The sequence below is a fragment of the Mesoplodon bidens genome (genome assembly GCF_964165515.1).
Source record: "Mesoplodon bidens genome assembly, chromosome: X".
NCBI lineage: Eukaryota > Metazoa > Chordata > Mammalia > Artiodactyla > Ziphiidae > Mesoplodon > Mesoplodon bidens.
The window spans coordinates 56,238,067-56,248,512 of NC_138163.1; the positions used below are offsets into that span (position 1 = coordinate 56,238,067).

General features: G+C 36.1%; 1 pseudogene across 1 annotated transcript; it reads right to left on the bottom strand.

The window, feature by feature from the left end:
- Nucleotides 1-329: 329 nt before the first annotated feature.
- LOC308608672 (large ribosomal subunit protein eL32-like) lies at nucleotides 330-783 on the bottom strand (annotated as a pseudogene). Its single transcript has one exon. The product of its transcript is annotated as a large ribosomal subunit protein eL32-like (transcript).
- Nucleotides 784-10,446: the final 9,663 nt, after the last annotated feature.

Consider the following 10,446-nt stretch of genomic DNA (forward strand, 5'->3'; position numbering starts at 1 on the left):
TAACACAAGGAGATCAGCTCCATCCTTTGTGACCACTTATAGGGTGGGATAGGGAGGGTGGGAGGGAGATGCAAGAGGGAGTGGATATGTGGATATATGTATACGTATAGCTGGTTCCCTTTGTTATATTGTGGAAACTAACACAACATCTTAAGGCAATTATACTCCAATAAAGATGTTAAAAAAGAATAAAAGAACACACGTAGGTGGCTTAGCAACTGTGAATAATGCTACTGTGAACATTGGGATTCATGTATCTTTTCATATTAGTGCTTTTTTTCGAGTTTCGTGGTTTTATTAACACAAACCCAATGTGCACCATGAACTGTCTATTCATTTTCGTCAGTGTTCAGCCTGGTATTGGGATTGGTGACTCTGATGGACAGCTGGAGTGCTCTTTCTGCAATGGTTTTGTGGTTCTTGGATAAGATATTATGAATAATTTCAGCACAGTAAGATTTGTTGCACAGCAGCAGCACTTCATGCTCCTTGATGCTGTGGACCAGGAACTTCCAGAAGATGCTGGGCAGGCTGTGTTTGTTTTCTTGTTGCTCCCATAACTGATGTTGGGCATCAAGATCTGGCCCTTGAATCTCCTTCACACCCTGTTGTCAATGTCACTGGGTTTCTGCCACTTCTACTTTATTTTGATATATCAGTCTGTCTGGTGCTGGATGAACTTCTTGGTCCTCCTTTTGATGATCTTGGGCTTCATGAGGGATCTGAGAGCAGCCATAATGCTGAGTTGAAGATGGCTTCCACCCCGTAGGGAGTGCCAAGGAAGAGAGGGTCTCAAATTAGTGTTTTTGTTTCTTTCAGATATAAACCCAGGAGTGTGATTGCTGGGTAATATGGCAGTTCTATTTATAATTTTTTGAGAAAACTCTGTACTGTTTTACACAGTGGTTACACCAACTTACATTCCCAGCAACAGTGTACAAGTGTTCCCTTTTCTCCACATACTCTCCAACATTTGTTATTTGTGTCCTTTTTGATGATAGCCATTCTGGCAGGTGTGAGGTGATATCTCATTGTGGTTTTGATTTGCATTTCCCTGATGATTAACAATGTTGAGCATATTTCCATCTGCCTGTTGACCATCTTCATGTTCTCTTTACAAAAATATTTATTCAGGTCTTCTTCCTATTATTAATCAGGTTGTTTGTTCTTTTGATGTTGAGTTACATGTGTTGTTTATATATTTTGGTTATTATACTCTTACCAGTCATATTACTTGCAAATATTTTCTCCCATTCGGCAGGTTATCTTTTAATTTTCTCGATATATTCCTTTGCTGTGCAAAAGATTTTATGATTAATTAGGTCCCATTTGTTTATTTTTGCTTTTATTTCCATTTTTTAGAAGATAAATTCAAAAATATTGTTATAATTTATGTCAAAGACCATCAGCAAATGATCATACACCATGATCAAGTGGGATTTATCACAAGGATTTTTCAATATACACAAATCAATTAATGTGATATATCACATTAACAAATTGAAGAATAAAAACCATATGATCATTTCAATAGATGCAGGAAAAGCTTTTGACAAAATTCAACATTTCTTTATAATTAAAATCTCTCCAGAAAGTGGGCATAGAGTGAACATACTTCAACACAATAAAGGCCAAATATGACAAACTCACAGCTAACATTATAATCAACAATGAAAAGCTGAAAGCATTTTCTCTAAGATCAGAACAATAAAATTATCTTGAGGAATAAGAACAGAATTGGAGGAATCATGCTCCCTGACTTCAGACTATACTACAAAGCTATAGTAATAAAACCAGTGTGGTTCTCGCACAAAAACAGACACGTAGATCAGTGGACAGAATAGACAGCCCAGAAATAAACCCATGCACCCATGGTCAATTAATCTATGACAAAGGAGGCAAGAATATACCATGGAAAAAATACAGTTTTTTTAATAAGTGGTTCCGGGAAAACTGGGTAGCTACATGTAAAATAATGAAATTAGAACATTCTCTAATGCCATATACAACAATAAACTCAAAATTGATTAAAATTCTAAATGTAAGACTGGAAACCGTAAAACTAGAGGAAAAAATAGGCAGAACACTCTTTGGCTTCTTTAGATTTAGTGGCTAGGAAAGGCCTCTTTGAGGTGATATCTAAGCTGAGATATGAAGAAAAAAGATCTAGCTGTAGTAGCATTGGAGATAGAGAATGGAAGGTTGTTGGTACATTCCAAGCAGAAGTAAACAACTAACATCAAGTCCTTCATTTATTCAAATAATGAAACAAGGCCAGTGTGGCTGGACTACGGTGAGTGAAGCTGAGAATGATATGAGATCAGTTCATGGACTTGGACAGAGAAAAGATCATAGAGGACATTGTAAACCAAAAGAAAGTCTTTGGATTCTATTTTGTTTCACAGCAAGTCCTTAGAAACAATTGAACTAGAGAGTGATGTGGATACAGAACAGACATGGGCATTCCTGTTGCACTGACAGACAGTTTTTGGGAGAATAGGTAAAATGCTGTATCCCACTTTCATGTGGGAAAGAAGTTTAAAACTCAATACAAAAAAAAAAGCACAAAACCAAAAACAAACAAACAAAAACCTCAGTACTGTTCACAGAATAGAACCTGAGATAGACAAGTGTGACAGAGTCAGAAAAGAGTTCCCCCACACAAGTAACCCTACTTACAACCTAACCTCTTAAATCTATTCCCCACATTGCTGACAGACTAAAGTTTCTAAAATACTAATCTGAACATGTCACTTCTCTACTATGTTTTTTTCTTTACTTTAATGATTTTCAAGGTCAATAATGATCTTTCTGGAGCATGCCTTTCTGGCATCTGTTCTCAATCTCCTACTACTTTTTCACTCCAGATGCCCCAGAATACTTTCAATTTCCTATGTTTTCTTAGACGTTGGTGACCCATAGCATATCACTTCCTTTTCTTGAAACGCTTTTCAGTACTCCCTCCCTTAATTCAGCACAGATAAAAGCTTTCTCTGACCACTACTGTTACCAAGAATGATAGTCACTATATTTAACAAGTAGTGTGGCACAAGCATCAACCAATCAGAGTAGATGCTGGTTACAGATGCTGGTTATACAGATCATATTTTTAAAGCTATTAAAATATGGCTGACACATGATAAATACTATATCATTATTTGCTGTTATTATTATGTGAAGAAAAGACAAGTGAACATATCTGATTGCTATGAGCTTGTGGGCAGTTTTGTCTTGAATATTTTTGTTATATTAATATAATATTCATTTTACAATATAAATGAATAGCTGAATCATATAAATGTGTCATGACTTTTGTGGGGAGTGTGAATGGGTTGACAAGAATGTGACCTAACCAGAACTGAAGGTCAGTATCACTGGCTAGGGAGAGGGAGTGTTGTATTAGATTATGGGGTTTGATCTGTCAAATGATGAGTTTGCATTTGATCCAGTAAACAGCAGGATACCTTTGTAGGAATGTGGAAATAAAGGATTACAAATTGTAAGTGGTGCTTGAAAGAGATAAATTTGGCAGTGGTATGAAGAGTGGATTAGAGGACAAAAATACTTGAGACAAGGAATTTAGTTTGGAGATTGTTGTGGTCTTGCAAATAATCCAGAGTAGTGGAAGCCAGAATAGAAATAAAGGGCTAAATCTGATTGCTATTGCAAACCATGCTTCCATACTAGAGAATGAGAACTGAAAAAAGTTAAAAGGTAAGTAAGGGTGCAGTTAACCAAATAGGATGTGCAATTTTTACATGTCCATCTCTACTAAATTGTTAAACACTCAGAAGCCTCATTTTCCCTGGCCAGAGCCAAATAATTGCATAGGGAATGAGGTAAAAATTAAGAGGAAAAAGCTGACATAACCATCTAAAAAAAGCTACAAGGATCATCACCAAGGAAAGAAGTATAGTTTTCCATATACATATCTATAGGATAGAGTGCAATAACCTTTGATCACACATACACAAACAGTAATATTTACAAGATACATGCTGTGCTTTATGATGAGTTCTGTAGGTGAGAAAGTGAACCTGAGGGTTTCATAAGAACTAGAAATATATCATTTTTGATAAGTACTGTAGACTGCTGAATATTGTTAGAACTAATCTTTAAAAGTGTTATGTGTTAGTTGTAAAACCCTAAGTGCTTTGGGTTAATAACTCCAACCAGGTTTCCAGTTTTATAAGTTGATAGTTTCTCTGGGAAGACAGGTGCTGGAATTTCTCACTGCCAAATGAAATTGTCTAAGTTAGTGTATATACATTATCTAAACCATATGCCATTAGGCATATCCCTAAATATATCTGGATGTTCTAAATGAAGTTTAATAAGCCACCAGGAAGCAGAAGTCTCTTTAAAAATGTTGGGATGTTCAGATAATGTCACCAAATGAATACATAAAATAGTCTATTTGGACAAGGTTCATAAAGGAGTGAACAAACTTAGTGAACCAATCCTTCAAAATTTGTCAAGGCTAAAAGATAGATTGACACATGGTGGACTTGTTTACAAAGTTACCAGAATCTCATCTGCCAGCATTCCTTAGATTTGAGGTGGTTGAAATTTAATCTCAGTTGTAAATAAATAAATAAATAAATAAATAAATAAATAAATAAATAATAAATTAAAGGCAACTTGAGGAGTATTTGGCTTCTCCATGAGTTTATCAAATACTGGATGTTTATTGTCTATTCCTTTTTGTGTTCCTTTTAAAAGCTGATTTTCTTCCTAGTAAGCACTTTCGACCAGTTGGTGGTGATATGATGCCAACATGTAAGTGTTTTTTACATTTTCTTTGGGAAACAACTTGGGAATGAAGCAATATAATTATCAACCATTATATCTTGATGAATATTCTATTTCTAAACAGTCTGTGTTTCCTTCGAGGCCCCCTGTGTTTAACAGTGAACATTGGCAGTAACCAGGAAACAGTGCTCTTTGATATACTTAAACATTCTGAATGAAGCATTTTTCTTTATTTTTAAGGCCTGGAAAGACATTTGCATATGGTGGAATTAAAAGTCTGAAATAAGTGTCTGGATTTAGCATTGGCAGTTCGGTTTTATCCCCATTGTAGGCACTTCTATGCTTCTGGGAAGGATTCCAGAATAACCAATTATGTTAAAATATGTTTTACTAAGGTACAGTGAGCCATATAGTACAGAATCCCATGATGTGTATTAAATCCTTGCCCTCTTTCCTTCTAAGTGCTTCTTCAAATAAATCAACTCTAATGTCTAAAAGCTGGAAAGTGAGAAAACAGATTTTCCAGGTTTGGGGTGGTGACATGGCCTCCTTGCTTATGACGGCAAGGCATCAGGACAGTGAAGTACTGTCTTGCTGAGGTTTGATTACTGGTTGGACTAGGAAGCTCAACAGATTCTTCTTCCACAGGAGAAAACAAAACAAAAACTAAAAATCAACACATAAACTCATTATATTAGAAATGTTTGACATGAAGCAACAAATGATTGTCACTTACATGCTGAAGTCGACTTTTGGAAAGGAAATGAGAGGAAATATGGGAAGTGAATATTCATATGAAAAAGAAAAGCATCTGAAATTTTAAATGAAAAGTCAAATGTCATTTTGAGTGGAATTTTTTAAGTCTGTTATTATTCTGAGGATATTTCTTGAGCTGATGGTAAAACCTATGTAAAGTAGGATGAGAAGTCATTTATAATAAGTGGGTGTCTAAGGACTTGTTTCTTTGCAACTGAAGTTGTTCCAAAGCAGATGAAACAGAGAGAGAAAATCAAGCTAGAATCAAATAATAAAAAGAACAATGGCCATTGATCTATCCTTCCAAATAGACAAAGGCAATACAAAGAATCACATCCCAGTGTCAAGAATTCCAGGGAACTAATATCCTATAAAAGCTGAAAACTTATATTCTACTGTGGGAGGAAATATTCTAGGTTTTTACCTTGGAATTTGCGTTCCATTTTTAAAAGATATAAAAAATAATCTGTATAGAAATAAATAGGAACCAATTGTCTTGGTTTAAGTTTTTGATTTAGAAAATAATTTTCCAATCATGGGAAGAATGCATAGTGCATAATGAAATATAAAATTAAGGTTTGCTTTTAATCGGAAGCTCACCTTTTCCTTTTGTTTTTATTTGCCTTAAAATATTCAAAAGGGGGGAGCAAGAAGACATTAAAAGTGCTAGTAAACTGTAATTCAATGTTGTTGCAGTACCACATTTACTATTCTAAAATTCTTGTATTATTTTATTAAGCTACCATGTTTGTTGAATTTAGGTGGGAATGTGTAAAACAAATATTGAGGGAGAAAAAAGAAGATTTATGTTAATTAGTGATGTTTGAAATTTAAATTAGACTTGATCTGAAAGCACTGGTAACTTTAGCCATTGTTGCCTACACTTAGAATTTTACTTACACTACTGAGATAAAACTGCATTTATTAGTTTACACACAGTGCATTCAAAAGGAACCATAAAAATGTGATATTCCTTTCCTCTCCATAGTGTTCCATTTGTGTACATTGTTTGGTGTGCACAGTAGGTGAGATATGCCACAAGAGAAATATAAAATTTTGGTCAAGTGTTTCTGTGATGCTGACTCTGAGGCATCTAACCATAGGAATATTACTTAATAATCCATCTTTACAAAAATTTTATTAGAGGAGAACAGGAACAAACTCCATATCCAGGTTCCCTGTAATTGGACTTTCATTAGGTATGGAACTTAAAAAGTGCTAGCTGAGAGACTTCAGTTTCTACTGGTAAGGTAACCAACTGTACCAGTTTTCCTGTGACCAAGCATTTTCCCTGGGGATGTGGGACTTTCAGTGCTACAACCAGGATAGATCTTGGAAAAAAAAGAGATCATTGGTGTGGCAGGCTGAATTCTAAGACGATCCTTAAGACTTCGATGTACACACCCCATATGATTCCCACTCCTTGAGTATGGGCAGGAACTGTGAATGGGATATCACTCTCATGACTAGATTACTAACTAGTTGATTTTTAATACTTAACCACAAGGGAAATCATCATGGGTGGGTGTGGCCTGATCAGATTGGCCATTAAAAGAGGGACTGAAACATTCCTGTAAAGAGAGTCCTCCTGCTGACCTTGAAGAAGCTAACCACCATGAGTTCTACAGCCACAGCCCCAAATAACTGAACTCTTCCAAAAACCAGTGAGATTGGAGGAAGAACTTGAGCCCCAGATGAGATCACAGCTGCAGCCAACAACTTGATTTCATCCTGGTGAGACCTTGAGCAGATGATCTAACTAACCTGTTCCTCCATATCTGACCTGTGGAACCCGTTGTTTCAAATTTGTGGTAATTTGTTACACAACACTAGAAAACTAAGAGTATTGGGTTTTTTTTCTGCTCCAGAATGAAATAAATTTTATGAACTTGTCACCAGTTCTTGGACCTAAAAGTGTCATTTTTATTGAGTCATAACCTTATTGGCTGTAAGAATCATATGCTTGAAGAAAATGTGACAGAGTCAATTGCCATGTGTAGGCAACCATCTGTAAGAGGAGGATGCAGAATGAGTGGAGTATGCTGGGATGGAAGTAGATGGGAATGGTCTCCCAGCACTCAAGGAATGAGTGGTCTTCCATGTGGAGAGTGAGGCTCAACTAGAATATACAGCAGGGAGAGGTAGCAAAATGAGGCACATTTTTATTAAGCAGTGTAAAGAGCAGTAATTTTCAAACCCTGATTGGCAACCAGTCAATGCGTTGTAAAATCAATTCAGTAGGTTGCAACCAGCAATGAAAACTGTTATAGACTAGACTAGAATAGAAAATAAACAAATGCTTGCAGGTAGTAAGCATAAATATTGTTTTGTGAATTTTTGTTTCAGTTTTATATCTATCTACTGAGCTATAATGTAAAATAAGTCTCTTACTGGAGAGTTAAAACAATTTTGGAAAGCACTGATATAGTGTAATGGCTTAGAACAGGGCTTCTCAACTCTGGCTGCACATTAGAATAATTTGGGGACGTTAGTTTTGTTTTTTTGTTTTATGATTGATACCTCGGCCCAACCACAAATTTAATTGAAATCTCTGGGAATTGGACCAGTTATTTATATTTTTCTAAAAAAAGAGATCTTGATTGCAGTGGAATTTGAGAACTACTGGATTAGATCATGGGATTTTGTATACTTGGGTAAAGTGCATACTCTTTAAAAAGCCCCTGTTTCCACATTTGTAAAATCGGGTAAATATAGTACCTACCTCATAGAGGTGTTATAGAGTTATAGAGTGAAATGGAGAACATAGCCCAATTTGTAGCACAGAGTAACAGTGCAGTAAACAAGTACTTGTGTTTAATCTATACAGTGATTTTAGAACCATTACAGATTATTTGGGAAGACGCCATAGGACCACACATACATAGTTTCAGATTCAAGTTCTCCGTACTCCAGGACTTAAGATAATGGGGCTCAGGACCTGTATGGCTGAATCCAGGATTATGCCCTCTGTGGAAGTAACAGTGTTTCCAACACAGAGGTTCTGCTCAATATGGAAAACCAAAGATGAGGTCAAGAACTGAGTGCAACCCAACAGCTCTGTGACATTCCCCCACCTCACCACCCCCCAAACTAGGGTTGAGAGCTCCTCATCCTCCATTTTCTCCATCCAAGACTTCCTCAGTGAAGTACCAATGTCCCTAAAGCCAATGCACATTGTGTCCCTGTCCTCACTTTGGCAGCCAGCTCCGCTGGTGACCCAACATTCCACCCTGAGGCTCGATCAAGGTGAACGTGCAGCTTGCTCTGACCACCCACCATTAATGCAGAAAAATGTCAGCATTGTCTGTTTGTTTCCCTGTGTGTTAGAGTCTGGATATTTTTGCCATCCTGTGAAGGTCTTGGCTCACTGGAGAAATAATATATTATTTTTTTTTAATTTCCACAATATCAAAACAGGTTTTGTCAAAGCAGGAAACCTCATGTTCTGTTCTGTTTTGTTTTATATGATCTTTTACAAAATAAACTGAGAAGATTTCTTGGGGACATTTTCCTGGGGGAAAAAGAACCCCATGAATGCCAGCTCAGAAAACGATACACAAAATTAATATACAGAAACTTGTCAGAAGCATGGCTCCAGTTCCTTAAGGTAATATTGTACACTAAAATTGCATTGTCCTCACATGATGGAGCTCTGCTAGATCTGGAAAAAATAGTGAAAATTTTCCCATATTCCAAAGTTTTTAATCTTTGGGACCTGCCTTAACTTTCTGAAATAATTTATACTGACAATCAATGCATGTTGCCCTTTTAATTCTTGAACAAAATAAAGAACTGAAAACATCCATATTCTCATCTGGGGAAAAAGTGACTCCTGTTTTCAGGTACTCCATAAAGCTCATATCCTGAGTGCTTCCTAGTTCCCAAATCACCTACTAGGCACTGTATAGACTTTAACTCACTTGATTCTTACAACAAGCAAGTGAGGAAGGCATTGTTATTTCCATTTTGGAGATGAAAAAATGAGGCTCAGAGTGATGAAAAAAATTGTATAAGATCACAGAGGCAGTGAGTTGCAGAGCTGAGACATTGTATTAGTGAGGGTACTCTAGAGAAACAGAACCAATAATATGTGCTTATTAATAGAAAGAGATTTATTATAAGGAATTGGCTCAGACAATTATGATGGCTGGCTAGTCCAAGTCTGCATTGTGGACCAGCAGGCTTGAGACTCAGGAGAACCAATGGTGCAGATGAAGTCCAAAGACAGGCTGCTGGATAATTCTCTCTTGCTCTGCGAGGGTTTGTTTTCGTTTGTTCTCTTCAGGCCTTCAATTGATTAAATGAGGCCCATCCACATTATGAAGGATGATGTACTTACTCAAAGGCCACTGATTTAAATGTTACTTTCATCCAGAAACACCCTCCAGGTTCACACATAAAAATAACCAGCACAGATATGAACCCAGGAAGTTTGATTACAGAGCTCTTCGTATTTTTGAGCATTTAACATGAAAATGTCTATTATTAAGTATTTCCTATGTGCTATTTAAGACTCATAACAATCTATGAGGTCAGTACTATTATTATCCTTATTTTACAAATAAAGAGAGTGAGGCTTAGAGAGACTAAGAAACTTGCATATAGTTACACAGCAAGTAAATGTTAAAACTGGGATTTGAATGCAGGTTTTCTAAATAAAAATGGTGTTCTTCCTCTTTTACCATACTGCCTCCAAAGTAGTTTGAAGTGATTGGGATATTTTTTAATAAGAAGTAGTTGAGTAAATACATTATATAAATAATCTATAGGTGGTTTTATTAAAATTCAATTATCTATCTATCTATCTATATCTATCTATCTATCTATATCTATATCTATCTATCTATCTATCTATCTATCAATATAACTGCTTTCCTTTGAGAAACCCCATGCTCTTTGTTGCAATGTGGAGATACCAATAAAAAGTTAATACATAGT